The following is a 23,138-nucleotide window of genomic DNA, read 5'->3' as shown; positions in this document are numbered from 1 at the left end:
TCTCAGGTGTGAGTTTTGTATTCATGCTGGAGGGATTTTGTACTGGATATATGAGAGTTGTTGAGAGACCAGATATGGACGTGTGCACACATATGCACGTGTGTGTGTGTGTGTGTGTGTGTGTGTGTGTGAGAGAGAGAGTGTAAAAAATAATTTGCACTTTACTGTACATGGATTGAATATATGGGCCAGTCAATCTACGTAAACTAAAAAGGTGTGTAACCGAAAATAAATTGCAATAGTAATTGTTCAAGGTTTTGTATTATCCTTATTATCCAAATAACATTAAAAATTGTAAATTAAATAATTAGTGGATCATGGTAAATTGGTGGCAAGCTGGGGTACCATTAACAACCTATCGTATACTGTATATAAGGCAAAAATCACACCCATGTGAACTGAGTGGTGCAAATCCCCCCCCCCCCCCCCTCTCTCTCTCTCTCTCTCTCTCTCTATCTCTCTCATTAGCAGGCAACAGTGCATCTCTGTCTCTGTTTCTGCCACAACAGCGCCCCTACTGGTACACACATTAACACGAGTCACATAGGTTAACACAAGTCACATAGGTAGGTGAACACGGACATTGCTGTTCCTTGGAGTGGTTGCACCACTCAAAAAAAGGTGGTGAAAAACAGCCATGCTGTTTTCGTGCTCATACCCAGACCCCCTGCCACCCACCCACCCAGCCACACACATAGCTCCGTAAGGGAATGGTTGCACCACTCAAAAAACTTGAACTGTATGACTACATTTCATGGACCAAGGAGTAACACAGCTGAGCTACTACTGTACAGCACCGCTGACCCCTATAGGTCCTTGAGGGTGTTGCAGGCGGTTCCCAGCTAAATGATTGATGGTTGGAAATCAAATGGAGCCGTGCGAATCTGAAACTCTTCAGTGTGCACAAATGTTCCATGTGCACACTGTGTGCACACTCAGCTGAGCACACTTGATTAACACTGTCAATTGGGTTCCCAGAGATAAATCCCTGACACAAGATATTTTCAGGTGGGGGTCAGTGGCCAAATACTTATTCATTTGGGAGTCCTTGACATAGAATAGAAGAAAAGCACACTGTCTTCACTTACAAAACGTTTTATTGATGCAACGTTTCCGGTCACTCGGACCTTCATCAGGCACAAAAAGGTTTGAGAAACACATTGTCCCTATTTGCTCCACTAAATGGTGAAGACAAAAAGTAGCCTAAGTGAGCACCCTTGAGGCATTTCCTGTCACCAACAGCCTGCCTATTTTAGAAGTGATGCAAGGCACACTTTGGCAGCATGAATACCATTCCATTTATAGTGTTGGAACGTTTGTTCCAACAACAAATAAAGCAGCTGAAGCACCATGACTTCTCTCTGAAGCACCAAAATGAAAAACAAACATTTTTGTTTAATGGCTGTGTTGTGCCCCCCTCCCCCGCATCAAACAAAAATGTTTGGTCAAACCATGTGACTTCCATTGGAAATGCATTGGGGCACTCAATAATGTGACACTCAATAGTGTGAGTGAGGCCTTAGGTGTGAAAACTGCAGGGGGCTCGGGCTGCTAGGAATTTGATCAAGTTCTGCTGTGAGCTGAGTGCTGACCAGGGACCAGATCAGATTACTGCAGCGAAATATATGGGGGTTTCTCTGTAAGTTAAAGTGAAAGCCGAGAGACTACGCACGCACACAACACATCAAACATTCAAACCTCTGTGGACTCAAATCAATGGTGTGAGTGTAAATGGAATTTACAAACATAGCAACAACTCTGGTTAACAAACTGCCCTCCCACTCTGGGCTCTTTGGTGTAGAGCACATTACAACCTTCTACAAAAACCTAGGTGTTTGTAAAGACGATTTTAAACTAGTTATGGTAACAACTGATGAGGTAATTAAGAAACTGAGTGCCCTCCAACCCCACAAGGCCACAGGCCATGACAACATTCCCTCCAAATTTCTCAGAGACTCAGCCATCTCTATAGCTCCAATCATCACCCACATAGTAAACCTCTCCATCAAACAGGGACAGGTCCCCCAAGATTTCAAACTGGCCAAAGTAACCCCCTTGCACAAGAAAGGGAGTAAATTAGACCCCGGCAACTACCGCCCTATTTCTATTCTTAGTTCCATCTCGAAAGTGATGGAAAAAATAGTCTATGAACAGGTTGAAAAGTATCTTGCCACTAATACATTATTGTACGAGTTCCAATCTGGCTTCAGAACATCCCACTCCACTGACACATGCCTTCTCTATTTGAGCGACCACATCAAACAAGAGGTGGACGCTGGCAAATACTGCGGCATGGTCATGCTGGACCTCCAAAAGGCTTTTGACACCGTGAACCACTCCATACTGGTTAACAAGCTAAAAGCAATTGGTTTCGATAGCACATCAGTGAGCTGGATGCAATCCTACCTGGAGGGGAGAGAACAGATGGTGGAAGTGAACGGAACACTGTCCCCCCCCCCTCCCAGTGAGCTGTGGCGTTCCACAAGGAAGCATACTAGGGCCTCTACTGTTCCTAATATATGTAAACGACATGACTTCAGCCTGTGACTGCAACTTGTTCCTGTTCGCAGATGACTCAGCACTGCTGGTCTCGGACAGGGACAAACTGCAGGTTGAAAATGCCCTCAGCTCTGAACTCGGTAGAATCTGCACCTGGCTCGCTGATGTTATCACACGTAAAGATGAAATTACCTACCTAGGTTCCATCCTGGAGGCTAATCTTTCCGGTGATAAAATGGCCACCAACGTAATCAAAAAAGTCAACCATAGAACAAGATTCCTCTACAGGATCTCCTCACACCTTGAAGACCTTAACAGGAGCCCTTGTACAGGGTTTCTTTGACTATGCATGCACCTCCTGGTACCACAGCACCTCAAAGGCCCTTAAAACCAGGCTCCAGACTTCCCAAAACAAACTGGTCAGGCTCCTACTTGATCTAGCCCCCCGAACCCACCTCACCCCTGCCCACTTCGACAGGCTGGAATGGCTTAGGGTCGACGACAGAGTACAGCATCTTGCAATGGGTCTGGTCCACAAGATTCGATACACCACCAAGATACCCATGTACCTGTCTAGATACTTCCTTAATGTTAACGAAGTCCACACCCACAACACCAGAGGGAGTGCAACGAACCATGTACAACCCAGATTCGGCACAAACAAGGGACTAAATTCTTTTCGCTCCTATGCCACCAAAATGTGGAACGCCCTACCAACTGTCATTAAGACATGCGAATCCCTTGACTCCTTCAAAACCGCTCTCAAAGGGCACCTACGGATGGCTGCAATTCGAAACTGGCCCCCGTAAAATCTGAATCCCCCCCCCGCCCCCCCCTTTCCCCCCTCACTGTATATATTTCTTTTCCCTTTTTACCTCCTTTTTGATGAATTCCTGTTCTGTCTATAGAAGTGTCTATTTGTACGTCTCTAAATGTTTTGATGATTTGAACATGGTGGACCCTATTGGAAACAAGTGTAATGCTTAATTGGGTCGTCCACTCACAGTTAACAGCCTTTGTATTGAGTTTGTGCTTGAAATGTACTGTAATTCTGCAAACTGTTAATAAATTCTTCAATCAATCAATCAATCAATGGATTACTTCATCGATTCATCAAGCTCCACTCCGATCTCAGAACCAATTTCAGAGGTCCATTATGGTTTCTGTCCATCATTTTGAACCTGTGAAGAGCTCTGTGTAGGCCTATACTATAACTATATAATTTATTATCCTATATGTTCATTTCTGTATGCAATCCAACTAACTTTATATCCAATAACTTTCACAAGGATAGGCCTATATGAGCTTGAATGTCCCTTAAATAGAAAGTCAGAAATGGTTTTAATATCATTTACAATCTAGTCTTTATAACCAGCAAAATAGCCGGCCGGAGGACTCATCCATTTGATTTGGTTATAATACAAAATTACAAATTGTCCCCGCACTTTTGAGAGCCTGACGGCGCCCCCGGACTACAGTAGCTTCTGAAAGTTGGCTTGATACTTCTCACATACATCACAGCTCATGAACACAGCTCACCAACACGCAAGGGTTAACAGACTACTGCACAACCTACAATCTATGACTTTAGCTGTAGAAAACACTAACAGTACCTACTGTAACTGTACCTTCATTACCTACATTACTTTTATTGCAAATTCAGTGAAGGCACAGTGAGCTTTTCCTATAAACATGGTGGTAAAAGTTTTAGCTTGTTTTATCTTGAGATAGTCTTGCAGTGTGGCAAAAGTTCTATCTATTATGCATGTCCTGTCGTGAGTTACATTTGCATTACATTGAAAAACCCAACAACTAATTGATGTACCTTGTATGCATGAGTCTCTCACCTCCCTTTTGCTATTCAAGCAAAACCAACCAAGTCAACCACAGATAAACAACAACTCTTCCCTTTGAATTAAAAACAAAGAAAACTAGAAAAAGTGCCCTTCTGTTTGTTTGTTTTTTGCAACAATTTTCTTTTGTTGAGGAAATGCAGAGCCAGATCACTCTGAACAAAACGGGCCACTCCTGAAAACTTTGGAAGGCAATGTTAGCCAATCAGTGTAGAATCTGAGAAATACAACAGACTCGTCTTGTTCACATGACTACAGAGATCATGTGTACCGATTTGTGTGAGATTTGGATGAAATCTGTGCGACTAACATAAGCAATGTGTTTTGCAGACATCGGCCTCATGGTGGCGCTATAACCGGCAGATGTGGAGGGATGCAGAGACAATGTTTTTCCATGGCCTCTAGGGAGTGCGCATACATAAGTTGTATACAGATCGATGCAGTTATAGCTAAAAACAGGAATTGGCCTGTTATAGCGCCACCATGAGGCCGATTTGGAAAAAAATGAGTGGCATGTCGTCCTCGGCCTAGTGTAAATGTGCGTGTATAATTTCACGGAAATTGCACACTGTGTTTGTGATTTGTGGCATTTTGTTCGAAACGGACAAATCATGTGAGCTTTGGAAGCCAATCTTAGCCAATCAGGATGGAAGATGAGAAATGGTGCAGATCCGTGTTGATCACATGACTATGAAGATAGTGTATACCGAATTGTGTGATGTATGGATAAAATGTGTACGAGTAATCTACAGAAATGTGTTTTGCCCAAATCGGCCTCATGGTGGCGCCATAACAGGCCGTTGAAGAATATTTGGGGCAGAGGTTTGTTGTTGGCATCCAGGCAGTGTGTGTGCAAAGTTTGGCATGGATCGGGCCAACGGTGGCGGAGATTAGCTGATAACGGACGGACGGAAGGAAGGAAGGAAGGAAGGAAGGAAGGACGGACACACACGGACGGAGTGCAAAACATACTCTCTCCCCATGCCTTCGGCCTGGTGGAGACAAAAATGGTGCCAGTCCTTTAATAACAGCGACTACACTGAGTTTTCTATAGATCATAACATTATTTAGGTGGACCTGTTTTTCTTCTCTTCTGAAAAATACAAATATAAAAAGTGAAAGGGGATGAGTGGAATTGTTTTAATTTCAATTAAGACACATTATTCGTTAGTGTTATTTATTAGGACTTACTAATATTATAGCGTTATATTATTGTGTTATTATTCATGTTCACACCAGAAAATGAAATGGATGTAGTGCTGACATTGTAAAGTGTAATGCGAATGTATTTCAGGGTGTTGGTGGATGTCATATTTGTATAGTTTACCCACATTATTAGCTATTCACATTGCTTAATAACATATTCAAGCCTGCTAGCTTTTTAATATGCAATATTTATTTAATTATATATTTATCTTCCTAGATGGAAAGTCCGACAATTGTATGTTGTTGTGAAATGGATGGGAAAAATGTTTCCCTTATGTTGTATTTTAATTAGTTAGGCCTACATTAGTTTGCCTGAATGTAGTAAACATTTTTAGTAATGTATATTTATTACTTCCTGCTTAGGTCTACTTCACCTTTTAAAGTAGTGTTGAATATTGAACCTTGAGTGAGTTAGGTTGTGATTGGTGGACAGATGGTTCTATTGTTCTCCTCTTTGGCCAGTCATTGCAAGCCTCCACCTCAGGCTCTCTAGTATAAGAAGAGTGTAGTTGTAATGTCTCAGTCCACAACTCCTCTGGAACTCCTCCAGAATATCAATCATTTCGAACCAGAACTGACTGTGGACTCCAGACTTCAAGTGAAGATGAACAACAACAACAACAACAATTCTGCTCCTGAGGAGGGAGTGATGCTAGCAGACATAATGGCTCGACAGGAAGAGGAGCTCACCTGTCCTGTTTGCTGCAACATCTTTAAACATCCTGTTATCCTGTCGTGTATAGCCACAGCTTCTGCAGCGCCTGTCTGCAGCAATGGTGGACGGTGAACAAGAACAGGGACTGTCCTGTTTGCAGAACAAACTCCTCCCAGGACCAACCTCCTGTCAACTTGGCCTTGAAGAACCTCTCTGAGAACTTCTTAGAGGTGAGAAGTCGCAGGTCTCTCAGAGATAATTCCAAAGTGAATACTCTATGTGGTTACTTTGACTCACTTCAAATACTACCTGAGGTTAATACTTTGTGTGAGTACTTTAATGTACTACAAATACAAAGAGGAAACTTTGTGTGATGAGTAATTTAGTACTGCATATACTACAAGACATAGTATTTAGTAGTGTGTTGTAGTAGTGTAGATCATTTGAATACTATATCAGTTTGTAACCACCTTTACACCTTGTTTGAGCTTGTATAGGTGTGCTATTTTTGATAGCATCCCTATTCCCCCAGAATAGGGATACTGGTGTTCAAGGTGTTAATTTAGTACAAAATACTAAGGCAGGATTGAATCAATTAACATGTTTTCCGTCAAAAAAATAAAAACACCACATAGACATCCATTGACATATGCATTACATGGCTTGTTAGTTAGTATTACAGTACACATGTCTGGGACACGTATACAAAAGGAGACATGGCTGATTATATGGCCAGGGAGTCATTTTTACTGAATCATTTGAACAGATTGAGCACCCCAACCTTTATGAACACATCTGTGAAGAAAGCTAGTTTCAACTTGTATTATGACCTTCTGATGATACTGATATGACAATATGAGAATCAGTGTTTGTCCACATTCGTCAGGAATTAAAATGTCATATTCATTATATTAATGAATGAATATGCATACACTAGTGGTGCAATTGCAACTCGTCTCAGTGTGTTAACGTGTGTTGTTTGAACAGATTATCACATTATAGTATTCATCATTTGTTTAGATCATCATAGAGTGCATTGCAAAGTGAAATATGTACTGTGTTATGATCAACATTCCTATTTTTCTTCTTTTTCAAATAAAGATTTGACAGCTACAGTTCCTTTGTGTGTTCATTACAGAGAGGCCATCACATGATCACAACACATCTGTTCAAACATTTTTACATTTTTACAGAGAGAATCCGATACCACAATTTATGTGTTAGCCAATGATACCGATACCGAATACCGATACCAGTGTTGTGATCTCGTGTTCATAGCTATTTAGCTATATATCTTGTGTTGTGTTTATAGCAGACTCCTCACTCAAATGTGCACTTATTTACCTGCCATAGTGTTAACCCCTTACCCCTGTGTCGGATCGGTGGTTAGACTGGCATATTCGCCGATACCGATATGACCCGATATGACAAATAAGGGCCAATACGGATACAGTATCGGGACATCTCTAATTTAAATAAAGATAAAAAATAAAAAATCACCAGAGAATTCACACTGGAGAAGCCATACTGCTCTGACCAATATGGAAAAGGTAATTCAGAGAAACACTACAGGATTCACACGGGAAAGAAATAATTCAACTGAGTACTGTGTGGGAGGAGTTTTACTCAGTGTCATGGATACACACACATAGGCCTACATGCAGGAGTGAAAGCCTGCAGAGTTGCACTGTACCAAGTGTAGAAAAAGCTTTAGTAGGCCTATAACTCCAGGTTCTTTTAATATCCATCAGAGAAGTCACACTGGAGAGAAACACTACAAATGCAAGAGTGCCATATGTCTACATAAAATGCTATCTAGCCTATTCACACAAGCATGATTAAACTCACGACAGGGTTGAATAGAGTTTCTCTCCACACATATTTGCCTCTACTGCTGCCATGCACAGAAGATATTTCGAGAACCACCACTATAGACCAAGCAATGGTCAAACACCTCCTTCTAGTGACAAAACAGTGAGCATAGCATTGAATGACCCACCAGCATTATGCACTACTGAATGACAAAAGCGTAGATCAATTACTGACCGTCTAGCCATCATCATTACATACACTCTGTTCTTTTCAGACAAAACTAGGACAATTACTATGTTTTAATGACAATGGAACATCCTTATGCACCACTTTGACTGCATTACATGTGAATGGTAAAGCCATAGAAGACCAATCAATGTATCACACGGTGTGATATATGGGTGGGGCAACAAGTAGGCCTAATCAGACTAACTTGTGAAAGAACACTGGCGAAACTACTGACATAGCCAACATTGTCTACACTCTACTACATACTTGTATTTATTATTCAGCTCATCTAAATGATTCTCACTACTGTTAATAACAGCGACTACACTGAGTTTTCTATAGATCATAACATTATTTAGGTTTTTTAAATATTTAATATTTCATTACATTTCTTCTCTTCTGAAAAATAAAAATATAAAAAGTGAAAGGGGATGAGTAGAATTGTTTTAATTTCAATTAAGACACATTATTCGTTAGTGTTATTTATTAGGACTTACTTAGTGTTATATTATTGTGTTACTTCATGTTCACACCAGAAAATGAAATGGATGTAGTGTTGACATTGTAAAGTGTAATGCGAATGTATTTCAGGGTGTTGGTGGATGTCATGTATAGTTTACCCACATTATTAGCTATTCACATTGCTTAATAAAATATTCAAGCCTGCTAGCTTTTTTTTTTTTCCAACAATGTATTTATTTTCCTTTTTTACACACAAATGACAATACAAATATACAAAAAAACAACAACAATGAACAGTACAAGACAATTACTGATATAAAGAAAGCAGAACAACAATAACCAAAAACAACAACAAAACAAAACAAAAACAACTAGGTCTCCACCAGGAGGATAGGACTGTGTGAGATGTTTGGCAAAATGTTTAAGATTAATATAAACATGTTTTTGAGGCATTTTGTTACAAAAATGTATTTTGCAAAAATCAACCTGTTGGTGGCGCTATAACAGGCCAATGTGAAAAGGGTGGGATATATTCCTCAGCCTAGTAAGAAAATGTGTGAAAGATTTCACTTAAATTGCATGCTGCGTTCATGATTTGAGGCTTTTTGTTCAAAACGGGGCAATCTTGCAAACTGTGAAAGCCAATTAGGATAGAATATGAAATATCGGACAGATCCGACTTGAGCACATGACCATAGAGATACTGTGTAACGATTTGTGAGATTTTTTGACAGAATCTGGAGGAGTAATATAAAAAAATGTGTTTTACAAAAGTCAGCCTCCTGGTGGCGCTATAAAAGGCAGATGCGGGAAATACAGGTCAAAGACAAAAACACTACCATGCACACCTGGAAGTGTTCTGTCATTTACAATGTACAATAAACAACACTATTCATGTCCTCATAATGGACAGTATCTTATTATTTTATTTTCCTTATGTTGGCATGAATGTTATGTTTTCTAGTTTATTATTACCTTCCAAGTCTACAAATACAATCTACAATGCGTGAACAACCTGGGAGAAAGCTCATCTAAATCTAATTGGCTATATCGCAAACCTGCAGGTTATAAAGGCTCACCAGTGTCTCTTCTTTTTGAGGAGACTGAGGAAAGTACATCTATCTCCTCAGATACTGGGGAACTTCTACCCTTGTGCCATTGAGAGCATCCTCACGTACTGTGACCGGAAGGCACTGTGGAGGGTGGTGAAAACTGCCCCGACGCATCACTGGAACATATCTCTCCATGTCATTAAGTCCATCTATGACAGTCGGTGCCTGAGGAAGGCTCATAACATCATTAAAGAACCCTCTCACCCCAACCACGGTCCGTTTGCCCTCCTCCCCCCTGGGAGACGTTATAGGAACCTTGGTTCCAAGTCCGGCAGATTTAGGAACAGCTTCTTCCCATCCACTGTCATCTACCTGAATTCCTCATCCACTCCTCTCCCCCCTCCAGTGTCAGCCCCCCCTCCCCCAACCCATCCACCATCCCTGTTGTATCTGGGACTCTGGACACATCCTAGTCTAGCACTATGTGGACTTGTGCAATATGGTCACTGGACTTGTGGAATATGGTCTCTGGACCTTAGTCTAGCACTTGTGCTTTTGGGCTACGTGCAATAAGGGCTATGTGCAATATGGTCACTGGACTTGTGGAATATGGTCTCTGGACCTTAGTCTAGCACTTGTGCTTTTGGGCTAAACATTAGATATGACCATATTGCACATAGCCCTTATTGCACAGGGCTATGTGCAATATGGTCATATCTAATGTTTTTTCTTCCTGCTCATATCCTTACTTATTTATTTATTTAAATGACTACTGCTCATATCTGCATTTACTACTGTACTTATTAATGTATCCTTACTGACATGTTTGCACTTTGGTAAGATGCGAAAATACTTTTCGCTGTATTGTACAAAGTGTACATGTACTGTACATTGACAATACATTTAATCTCATCCCATCTCATCTCAAATTACAGTGAAACAAAGAATAAGATTGAGGATGGAATTGACAATCGACTGCCTACTCACTCAGGGCTTGTAAACTCTCTCTGTCCTCTCAGTCTGTTCAGGTCTGGGTTTCTGATGTATTTTTCATTGTTTTTGCTGCCTGAACCATATGCTGTCTTGACAATGAGTCTCGATTGTATCACCTGTAGGCATATTTAATAAATGCTACATTAATGAATAGACATTAATGAACAGAAAAATACAAATCATGTGTAGATCAATAGTTCTCGATGTACTACACATGTAAGTACAACTAGAGAATGTGTACAAGAATTGGTAGGCCTATAGGAACAGAATTTAACTTTTAACTCCATTCCCAACATTAAATAGCTATCGAATTGATTCTGAACAAATCATACCCAATAATTAGGCATGTAACGATATATCGTATATCGCGATATATCGATATTATATCCCGACGATAGGGTATCGATTTATTAAAAATAAAAATTGATTTAAAAAAAAAAAGACATGTATATATATTTTTTTAGGGGGGGCTAGTGTGTGATATGAAATGTGAGCTGTAATCATATTCCATCATATTCACGTGCTTTTGGAGAGAAATGAGACAGACTCCATGCAGTCACTTTAAGTAGTAGAGGCCTAGGGGAGCTGTATGTGTCTGACTGTGCCCAGGTGATGGTTGTTAATAGAGGGTATGCGCATGCTTAAAGTGAATGGCACATCGAGTGGCAAATCGAGTGGCAAAGCAACATGCAAAGTGAGTTTAACATTGTTTAACGTTGTTTAATGCAATCAGATATGACTTTTCTGTTTGGATGCATGGGTTGTCAAGGCCTGAAAGTAGTTTTTTTGCCACTCAGTAGCCATTCCTGCATAACTTCCGGGTTTGATGATGATGTCACGTGCATACCCTCTATTGATGCTCATTAATACATCAAGGAAGGCAATTATGTTTCTGCACTGTCAAATAGGTCTACATCTATCCTAAGATGCCACATGTTAACTCGAGCTAGGTTTAAACAAGAAAGCTTGTTTACAGTTGTTGCACAGAAATTAAGTAATTTTACATGAAAAGTAATGCTACTTTTGAAATGTAGTTAAATCAAAATTGTGAAAAAAGCTTGGGGGGAGATAAATCATTAAAAAAAACTTTTTTTGGTAATTTTGAAAATAATTTGTTGAAAATATCGTGAAAAATCGTATCGTGAACCTCATATCGTGAACCTCATATCGTGATACGTATCGTATCGTCAGTTGAGTGTATCGTTACATGCCTACCAATAATACAATACAATAAATGCATACAATCGAACTGTGTGGCCTCAAATTGAGTGTCCTTTGGACTGAGAGAGTACTTCAAGAATGACTGTTGTAGATCAATGACCCTGCAGTAGAATGTGTAAATTGGTGGACACCTTGGAGACAATGACAGTTAAGGTGTCTAGATTATCTGTCCTGCACTGAGTGGGCTATCTGCATTTAAAATACAAACAATGTGTGTGTGTGTGTGTGTGTGTGTGTGTGTGTGTGTGTGTGTGTGTGTGTGTGTGTGTGTGTGTGTGTGTGTGTGTGTGTGTGTGTGTGTGTGTGTGTGTGTGTGTGTGTGTGTGTGTGTGTGTGTGTGTGTGTGTGTGTGTGTGTGTGCGTGCGTGCGTGACTGCGTGTCACCCAGGCGTTGATCTTACACCCCATTCCAAAGCACCAGCGCTCACCCAGCAGTCTGCTGTCACCCAGGTGGATGCGTGCACGCGACATCATGGGCGTCTTACTGGTTCACATAGGGCTATAACCTTTTTATAATCTAAATGACAATTATATTGCATTCTATTGCATTGTAAATAACTTGATCAAAAGGACATTGAAAATGTGTCTATATAAATGTTGCTCTGATGTTGGCCCATCATCATTAATTACCATCTAGGTGTCTTTTGTTATGAGCCTTTCACATTGAAATGGGGCCTGACTGCCGTTAATTAACTGGAGGAGAGCTGCTGGGAGGAGGTGTTTCTGACTACAGTTAACTGGAGGAGAGCTGGGAGGAGACACTCCAAGACAAAAGGGAGGTGTTACTACTTATACACCAACTCTTACACAACACAACACACACTGTCCTCCTGCTCAGTGCTCAGAGTCAGACACACCACAGAACACAGAGACACACAGAGACAGACAGAGACAGACAAGCAGCTGGTATCATTTCAGTTCAACTTTCAGGCTGCACAGCTCTTCTTCAAAGTGACCTTCTGAGAAAATATGGACAAGTTACAGGTAAGACAATATCACGGTATGACTTGAAGAAGAAAGCAAAAGCAACCACTCGGTTGAGTAATTCCACGTAATAAAGTAACGGGTGCACGGTTCTGGAAGATACAGACTGTAGAAATGAATACCAGCACTTGGATTCTTGTTTTATTTTGTTCCCCCATAAACAGCAACAGAGTGGTCGTTTCGGCCCGGAGGCCTTCCTCAGCGTAAATCTAGATAACACTGCGTAGGTGTCACATGCAGTCACTTACTGTATATATATAATACACCTTATAATCTTTTGGATTTGTGGGCTATTTTCACATAAAGCAATTTAATTGTGCGTGATGTTAGTAGCGTAATTGTAACTGCGTTATTGAAGTGGCGTATATATTCCACAACCATCCATTCCACATACATGTGTTGAGTAAATGGTAAATAAAATGGTGCATTTATATAGCGCCTTTATCCAAGGCGCTTTACATAGATTGTGCATTACAGTCACCCATTCACACACACATTCATACACCGATGGCGACGGAAGCCATGCAAGGTACCAGCCAGCACATCGGGAGCAATTTGGGGTTCAGTGTCTTGCCCAAGGACACTTCGACATGTAGACAGGAGGAGCCGGGATTCGAACCGCCGACCCACGGATCATTGGATGACCTGCTCTACCCCCTGAGCCACAGTCGCACCACTTGCACGTTTATTTGATATGTTTTAACTTAAGTATAAGTAGCAATACCACAATGAAATACTATGTGTAACTCCTATATTTTAAATTAAAATAAAAAGCTGATTCATTCTATTATGTTTTTGATACAGGCCTTCCACATTTTGACAAGACGTCATATTAAACCACCAGGAGCAGCAGTTGGAACTAAGGTTTGCGAGCCTGTTGCCCAGATGCAGGACACTCAGACACAGACAGATGGAGACAAAGTGTCTAGTTTTGAGTTTTTCCTCATTAACCTTTGGCCTTAAACCTAGAACACGAAACCATATGATTTAAACCATTTCACTGTGACCTGTGTGTGTGTGTGTGTGAAAGCTAGCAATTCAGGCTCTGCAGTCTGCAACCCACACCTGAGAACATTTGTTTGTATTATTAGGCATGATTTGTTAGCTATTTAATCTTGGTAATGGAGTTAAAAGTGAAATTCTGTTTCTATACCAATTATTGTACTGCATGCATTCTTCAGTTGTAGGCCTATTTAGTAAGTATCTGAAGATGTTACCAGGGAAGATTAGTGTCACTCTGGAAAACAACAATTAGAATGTCTAGTGTCCAATAAAAGTCCATCATTGCTGTCAGGTGGAAATGATGTGTGTAATTATGAATAAAACATTAATTTTCATTTTGAGGTTTTCTATGCTTTATTGATGTTGGTACCATTAGGAGTGATGCAGGCAAATGTTGATCAAACTAAGAACTCTTTTGCATTCTCTAATTGTGTAGACTTCTTGTAAATTAAAGATGTTAAACTTTTTTTAAATGTAACTTTTTGAGCTATCAATAAAGGCAGAAAATCCAAAAACAAATCTTTAAAAAGGTATACCGGTATATATATATTTCGAACTCTATTTCCATCAATACACTGCAGTGACAGGCAATCATTGAAATGTAATGCCTACAATTCCAAGTGCTTGTCGAGATGGAGGTCCCCAGTTAAAATAAATAAATAATATATATATATATATTTTAAACCTTTATTTAACACATTGAGACTATCTCTTCTTCAAGTGGGAACTGGCCAAGCGGCAGAATACATAAACATCCAACGCTACATTGTACATGTCAAGTTATACAACAGCCAAACAATAAATCCATGAAAAATACCTCCAGAAGCCTATACAATATATACAACAATACTTCCAAATGGTACACTAACAATAACCGGGTACAAGAAATGTTGCACACAATTTTACACAAAAAATATATGGGCATATGCGATGGCTAGTACACATCCGAACATGTGCAGGTGTTGGATTGTACAGTTAAGACGATCCTTTTGAAACTTCTCAAGGGAACTTGAGGGCCAGTTTTAATCTGGTTTGCAGGTCATTCCACGACTGAGGGGCCAAAGTAGACGCTTTTTACCCACCTCAGATTTAAAGGCAGGTACTACACACCATAGCCAGACATTTGATCTGAGGTTTAGACCATTTTTTACCAAATTCAATTTGGAGGAAATGTAAGGGAAGAATGGCTTTGTAGCAGCCTGCCGCGAAGTCAAAGAGAACCAACCAACTGCAGCATACGATGAACAATGATGTGTTCTGAAAGGTGAGTTTATGAATCTCAGTGCAGCATGGTAGGCCTACAGGGGATCCAGTTTGGCCAAGGTGGAGGAGCAAGCAACTCTGGGACAGAATAATGAGGCCAGTCGCCTGCAGTGACCAGTTTTTTGCGAGCTGAACAAGCAAAACAAGCCTTCAAACTGTAGAAGAAGCCTAAAGTGAATTTAAGCTTTTTGCACAAAGAATCAATATGAAATTTAAAATTAAGGCGTAGGGCCTATATCAAACCAGAAACCAAGGTATTTGCAGTGCTCCACCCATTCGATGGGAGTTCCATCTATGATGTTCCAAATATGATTATTTTGGGTCAGTGTCCGCTTATGGGTAACAGGGCCATCTCAACAGTGTGAATCTTGGAGGAGCAGGAGCTCCAGCTAGTGGCTGAAGGTGACCATTAACGCAACATCATAATATGAACTGAACTGAATTATTACCGGTATTAAGTGCTCTTAAATGCTTTAAACTTTACAATAAATTATAATCTATTATACAATTGAAAAGGTGTGCCCAAAACGCTGTTCCCAGGACAGGAACAAAAGGCACCAGCTACTACGTCACTGACACACTGCAACACACACTGCAACAACCCACTAAACACACTAACACGTCACAGACTTACCCTCCGCGTCGTTCGTTCCCTATCTCCTCATGTCGCGCCGCACGCCCACACTCAACAACACCCGCCTAAAAATTGTCATTGCACTGCCACTACAGCCGCCTCCCGTCCAGACTCGCACACAATATCAATATCAATAATAAACACAAACACGCCACAAGCACCGACACCCCCGCCTAATTTGTTGCCAGGTCTATGAAAACAACCCCAGAAAAAATGCCATTCAACACGCTACTTACAACTCGCTTACAATTCGCGGACCTGGCAACACTGCATCCTGTTTTCCCATTGGCTACGCTTGCTACAACACGCATTTGCACTGCATGCTGGGAGCAACACAGCTTAATGTAGGGGTCACCGATTGCTGTGCTACATCCCCCTCATGTTCTCACCACCCCGTTCGGCTACACCACACACACTAACCTACACAATTCTCCACATGCAACACCGGGCCCTTATTGGCTAGCCCCCTCGCAGCAAAACAGTCGCTAGGTAGGGAAATAGACATAAATGTAGCAATAGGAGCATACGAGTGCAGATCGATCATCAAAAGGGAAATAACAGCAGGCTGGCAGGAACAGTGAGAAAGTGGAAAGACACCTGGCGTGGAACAAACGGCACGCACCGAGGCGCATATAATCGGTTCGTCCCGTTTGTACGTGTGTGTGTGTGTGTGTGTTGTTCTTATCCAACAACACACACACTCTGGGTACCAGCCCATGTGGGGGTGGAAGGGAATGAAATGGCAGATAGGGCAGCACAAAAGTCGCTAGGTAGGGAAATAGACATAAATGTAGCAATAGGAGCATACGAGTGCAGATCGATCATCAAAAGGGAAATAACAGCAGGCTGGCAGGAACAGTGAGAAAGTGGAAAGACACCTGGCGTGGAACAAACGGGACGAACCGAGGCGCATATAATCGGTTCGTCCCGTTTGTACGTGTGTGTGTGTGTGTGTGTGTGTGTTGTTCTTATCCAACAACACACACACACACACACACACGCGCGCGTGCGCACCAACAACGCGCTGCAACACAAAACAGCTGCGTACAACGCACGTGTGTGTGTGCGTGTGTGTGTGGGTGTGTGTGCGCTGTGGGGGCATTTTGCATCGCCTCGCGATGCAGCTGAAATGGCACGCACACACACGCCACCAAACGCTAATAATCATAATAATAATACAAAATAACAACACAACACTAATGTCAACAGTACAGAGTACAGTACATCACAATATTAATCCATGTAGTCATAATAATAATAATAATAAATAACAACACAACACTAATAACAACTATAATATCAACAGTACAGAGTACAGTACAGTACATCAGAATATTAATCCATGTAATAATAATAATAATAAAAAATAATAACACAACACTAATAACAACTATAATATCAACAGTACAGAGTACAGTACAGTACATCAGAATATTAATCCATGTAATAATAATAATAATAAAACAAAAAAACACAACACTGTCCTGCGCCTTGCCATGCTCGCTTTCATACGCAAATACACAAAAACAGGCCACTCAGCCAGCTTGGCAACTTTGCGCTTTCCAAGCAAATGCATAAATGAAAACATCATGGGTTGCCATTGCCTTCTTCCCATTTGCGTATCGCATGGCGTTAGGATGAGCGGGCCGAAGGCCCGCGAAATTCTAGTGTATTACATTCTACAAGATACAATATTTAAATAAATAGTTGATGTCATGTAGATTTCATTCTGGGGTGGAACGAAAGTTTCCTGGAGGGGAGAGAACAGATGGTGGAGGTGAATGGAACACTGTCTACTTCCCCCAAACTCACTGTCTAGTGTCTACCCCCCACACAAGAGAGTCTCCATAGAGAACCTGGTCTCCTGGTGGACATTCTGGACATTAGTCCTCACTAATGTTCATGATAAAATACCACCATTTTTTCCTACTCAGTCTGTGTCTCATAGGAAGGCTGTGGGCAGTTCAGAAACCCGCCCACCAGTGACATCATCGATGGTGAATCCAAGCTAATAGAAACGGCAGGCTTTCTTTTCCTGAAAAGTTGCAATGCAAAAGTTGAAGCCATCGTTCTCACGATAATAAAAATCTGAATATATTTTAAAACAAATCTTGTTTAAAAAAAAATCTGCCTAATGATGATGTCACTGGTGTCCGAACTGCCCAAAGCCCTCCTATGAGACACAGACTGAGTAGGAAAAAATGGTGGTGTTTTATCATGAACATTAGTGAGGATCAATTATATGAAGAGATGTTGAAAAGTGGTGAAGTGGTCCTTTAACATTATTACTTGCGCAAGCAGAGCGCGCAAGTATAGCCTACTGCAATCGGCTGGGTATATGTCGGTGTTGTCCACCGTTCTTGATGACGTAACTAAGGTACGATTGGTGATCGGCTGGGTATGTATGATGTCAATGTACAGTGTGACAACAAGTGGCAGTGGTGGCCGAACGGATTGCGGAGCGGTCTTGATACCGGAAGGTTGCCAGTTCGAATCAGCGGTCCGACATGTTAAAATTACCACCGCTGAAGTGCCCTTGAACAAGGCATTGAACCACTACGATGAAATGTTCTATGAGCAGGGCCTGGCTGGAAACAAGTTCTTGAGCTTAGCCCAGATACCCTGGGTAAATATAGTAATCATTTCATTTAATTAAAAGTATCATGGAATCCACCACAATAACAGCATCCACCGGAGTGAGGCCAGGATCCCCTACATCCTGCTTCCTGTTTGTAATGTTTGTCGACATGCTCATCAGAAAGATGAAACAATGTTGGGACGATGGTTTCCTAAAATGGCTCCATGTTTTAACGCTAATGTTATCCTTGCAACATCAAGGGAAAGGCTGACTGAAAAACTGAAATATCTGGAGGAATATTGTGATGAATATGGCATGCTTGTTAATGAAAGTAAAACCAAGTTTATGGCTATATATCGGGATCTGATGAAGACAGGCAAGTTGGGCAACCTAATCAGCTTGCTTGCCGTACAGTGAGGCATTGTGACAGTTATACATATCTTGGAGCCATCTTCACTGCTGATGGAAATGCCCGAAACTCACTTGCCCTGCATGTAAAGGAGAAGACAACGAACGCACCTAAACAAACTGACTATCTTCCTGTAAACCAACGATGCTCCAATCTGTGTAAAACGTAAGGTTTTTGAGGCTGCTTTCTCATCAGCTATATTGTATGGGTGTGAGGCTTGGTTGAAAATTCCCTTAAAGTCTGTTGAAAATCTCTGTCTGGAGTGAAATCCCTACTTGGGTGAGGGTTACTACACCTAACTTAACCTGCCTGTTGGAAGCAGGACTGCCTTCAGTGCAAGCTTTTGTGAGTATAAAGAGAAACTATATGAAAATCTGGGAACTAAATCGTTACCAAGACATTTCTTCACCAATGTGTTTCTAAAGGTGTCTAATAACTAGAAGTTTGAAATTCAACTCCCGTGGGAAATTTGAGTTATTAGCATAATATGTGACCATACCATTAACATCTATAGGCTATAAGGCAAAAAAGTCAAAATTGCATCATTCTTTAAGTAGCATGTGACATATATGAAACTAGGGGTTTTTCATGATTCTGAATCCATTCCAAGCATTAGTTTTGCACAAAAAACACTCATTGGGAGGAAAACAGCCATATAGCCGTCATCACAAATGTTATGAGGTCAGCACATTTGGTCAAGTGGATATGGCCGAATTTAGCCCAATGAGGTAAAGTGCACTAAAAAGCTTGTAATAATCATTGCCATTCTGACAAGTAAAGAAGATAATTTGATATCGCTCGTCCTGGACATTCCTTCCTTACGGTTCCATTTGTACACTCTGAGTTATGGGGGGTCACTGTACTTCACTGCACACTAAATGGAACAGAGCCTTAATTAGAATCATCTGTAACACCTGTGAAGGAAGTAGCCTATAGGGAAGCGGCCTGCAAGAGTTATTCTGTGTGCATAGAGACTATTGGTGTACTGACCATGGCATTACTGTGCTTGTGACTGACCAGACGCTGGCCTGACAGACCTTGGTTGGAATGGCTTAGTGTTGATGAGTACAGAGTAGGCCTACAGGAACTTGCAATATGGGCCTGGTCTACAAGATTCGCTACAGCAGGGGTCCTCAACTAGAAATGCTGAAGGTCCACTAATAATTTTTGAAAAAGACTAAGGTCCAGTCCCATGAGCGCGGTGCGGGCCACGCAGCGGCCAGCGGAGAGCGGGGCTCTATGCCTGTTTAGTACAGTCACACCAAGGCAAGCTTATACAAATCGGATCCCCTCCCAACCAACCAATATGTTCACAGCAAATGAGCGGTATTGTGTTGAGTCTAAAGTTAGAAAAAAACTTTAGCCTCAAGTTTAAAAGGGTCCACAGAGAGGTGGTCCGCGGTTTGGTCGTGGACCGCAGTCCGCCTATTGAGGACCCCTGCGCTACAGCAAAGATACCCATACCTGTCAAAATACTTCCTTAATCTGTGCACGTGTAACTGGAGGAGAGCTGGGAGGAGGTGTTTCTGACTACAGTTAACTGGAGGAGAGCTGGGAGGAGGTGTTTCTGACTACAGTTAACTGGAGGAGAGCTGGGAGGAGACACTCCAAGACAAAAGGGAGGTGTTACTACTTATACTCATACACCAACTTACACAACACAACACACACTGTCCTCCTGCTCAGTGCTCAGAGTCAGACACACCACAGAACACAGAGACACACAGAGACAGACAAGCAGCTGGTATCATTTCAGTTCAACTTTCAGGCTGCACAGCTCTTCTTCAAAGTGACCTTCTGAGAAAATATGGAGTGGAGTAGGATCCTAACTAAGTTACAGGTAAGACAATATCATGGTATGATTATATAATACTTGAAGATGAAAGCAAAAGCAAGCACTCGGTTGAGTAATTCCACGGGTGCACGGTTCTGGAAGATACAGACTGTAGAAATGAATATGTTGTATAGGATTCTTGTTTTATTTTGTTCCACCAGCAGCAAACAGCTGCTCTCAGCTGCTGAGTGGACGTTTCGGCCCGGAGGCCTTCCTCAGCGTAAATCTAGATAACACTGCGTAGGTGTCACAGTCACTTACTGTATATATATATAATACACCTTATAATCTTTTGGATTTGTGGGCTATTTTCACATGAAGTAATTTAATTTTGCGTGATGTTAGTGGCGTAATTGTAACTGCGTTATTGAAGTGGCGTATATATTCCACAACCATCCATTCCACATACATGTGTTGAGTCACTTGCACGTTTATTTGATATGTTTTAACTTAAAGGGGCATTCCACTCATTTTCAACATTTTACTATGTCATTAATATACCTTAGAGCTGTTGTGTGGAAATAATAAAAACGTCCCCCTATTCTGTTAGAACTGGAGGTCTGAAAAAAAATCATTAACATGGTGAATCACATCTTGATGATGTCATCAAGATGTGATTCACCATGTGTGATTTCTCTAGGAAACACAGAATGGGGGGACTTTTTTATTGTTTCCACTTTCCACACAACAGCTCTAAGGTATATTAATGACATGGTAAAATGTTGAAAATGAGTGGTATTCCCCTTAAGTATAAGTAGCAATACCACAATGAAATAGTATGTGTAACTCCTATATTTGAAATTCAAATAAAAAGCTGATTCATTATATTGTGTTTTTGATACAGGCCTTCCACATTTTGACAAGACGTCATATTGAACCATCAGGAGCAGCAGGTGGAACTAAGGTTTGCGAGCCTGTTGCCCAGATGCAGGACACTCAGACACAGACAGATGGAGACAAAGTGTCTAGTTTTGAGTTTTTCCTCATTAACCTTTGGCCTTAAACCTAGAACACGAAACCATATGATTTAAACCATTTCACTGTGACCTGTGTGGGAAAGCTAGTAATTCAGGCTCTGCAGTCTGCAACCCACACCTGAGAACATTTGTTTGTATTATTAGGCAGGATTTGTTAGCTATTTAATCTTGGTAATGGAGTTAAAAGTTAAATTCTGTTTCTATACCAATTATTGTACTGCATGCATTCTTCAGTTGTAGGCCTATTTGGTAAGTCTCTGAAGATGTTACCAGGGAAGATTAGTGTCACTCTGGAAAACAACAATTAGAATGTCTAGTGTCCAATACAAGTCCATTATTGCTGTCAGGTGGAAATTATGTAATTGGTGTAATTATGAATAAAACATTCATTTTAATTTTGAGGTTTTCTATGCTTTATTGATGTTGGTATACCATTAGGAGTGATGCAGGCAAATGTTGACCAAACTAAGAACTCTTCTGCATTCTCTAATTGAACAAGCAAAACAAGCCTTCAAACTGTAGAAGAAGCCTAAAGTCAATTTAAGCTTTTTGCACAAATCAATATGAAATTTAAAATTAAGGTGTAGGGCCTATATCCAACCAGAAACCAAGGTATTTGTAGTGCTCCACCCATTCGATGGGAGTTTCATCTATGATGTTCCAAATATGATTATTTTGGGGGGGGTCAAAGCCTGAAAGATTTGGGTATACCTTGATCTAGAATTCCATGTGATGGGTCAGTGTCCGCTTATGGGTAACAGGGCCATCTCAACAGTGTGAATCTTGGAGGAGCAGGAGCTCCAGCTAGTGGCTGAAGGTGACCATTAACGCAACGTCATAATATGAACTGAACTGAATTATTACCGGTATTAAGTGCTCTTAAATGCTTTAAACTTTACAATAAATTATAATGTATTACATTCTACAAGATACAATATTTAAATAAATAGTTGATGTCATGTAGATTTCATTCTGGGGTGGAACGAAAGTTTCCTGGAGGGGAGAGAACAGATGGTGGAGGTGAATGGAACACTGTCTACTTCCCCCAAACTCACTGTCTACCCCCCACAGAAGAGAGTCTCCATAGAGAACCTGGTCTCCTGGTGGACATTCTGGACATTAGTCCTCACTAATGTTCATGATAAAATACCACAATTTTTTTCTACTCAGTATGTGTCTCATAGGAAGGCTGTGGGCAGTTCAGAAACCAGCCCACCAGTGACATCATCGATGGTGAATCCAAGCTAATAGAAACGGCAGGCTTTCTTTTCCTGAAAAGTTGCAATGCAAAAGTTGAAGCCATCGTTCTCACGATAATAAAAATCTGAATATATTTTAAAACAAATCTTGTTTAAAAAAAAATCTGCCTAATGATGATGTCACTGGTGTCCGAACTGCCCAAAGCCCTCCTATGAGACACAGACTGAGTAGGAAAAAATGGTGGTGTTTTATCATGAACATTAGTGAGGATCAATT

This window comes from Electrona antarctica (genome assembly GCF_951216825.1).
Source record: "Electrona antarctica genome assembly, contig: scaffold_117, whole genome shotgun sequence".
In the NCBI taxonomy this organism is placed as follows: domain Eukaryota; kingdom Metazoa; phylum Chordata; class Actinopteri; order Myctophiformes; family Myctophidae; genus Electrona; species Electrona antarctica.
The sequence above is the reverse complement of the archived record's forward strand: the minus strand, read 5'-3'. Positions refer to the sequence as shown.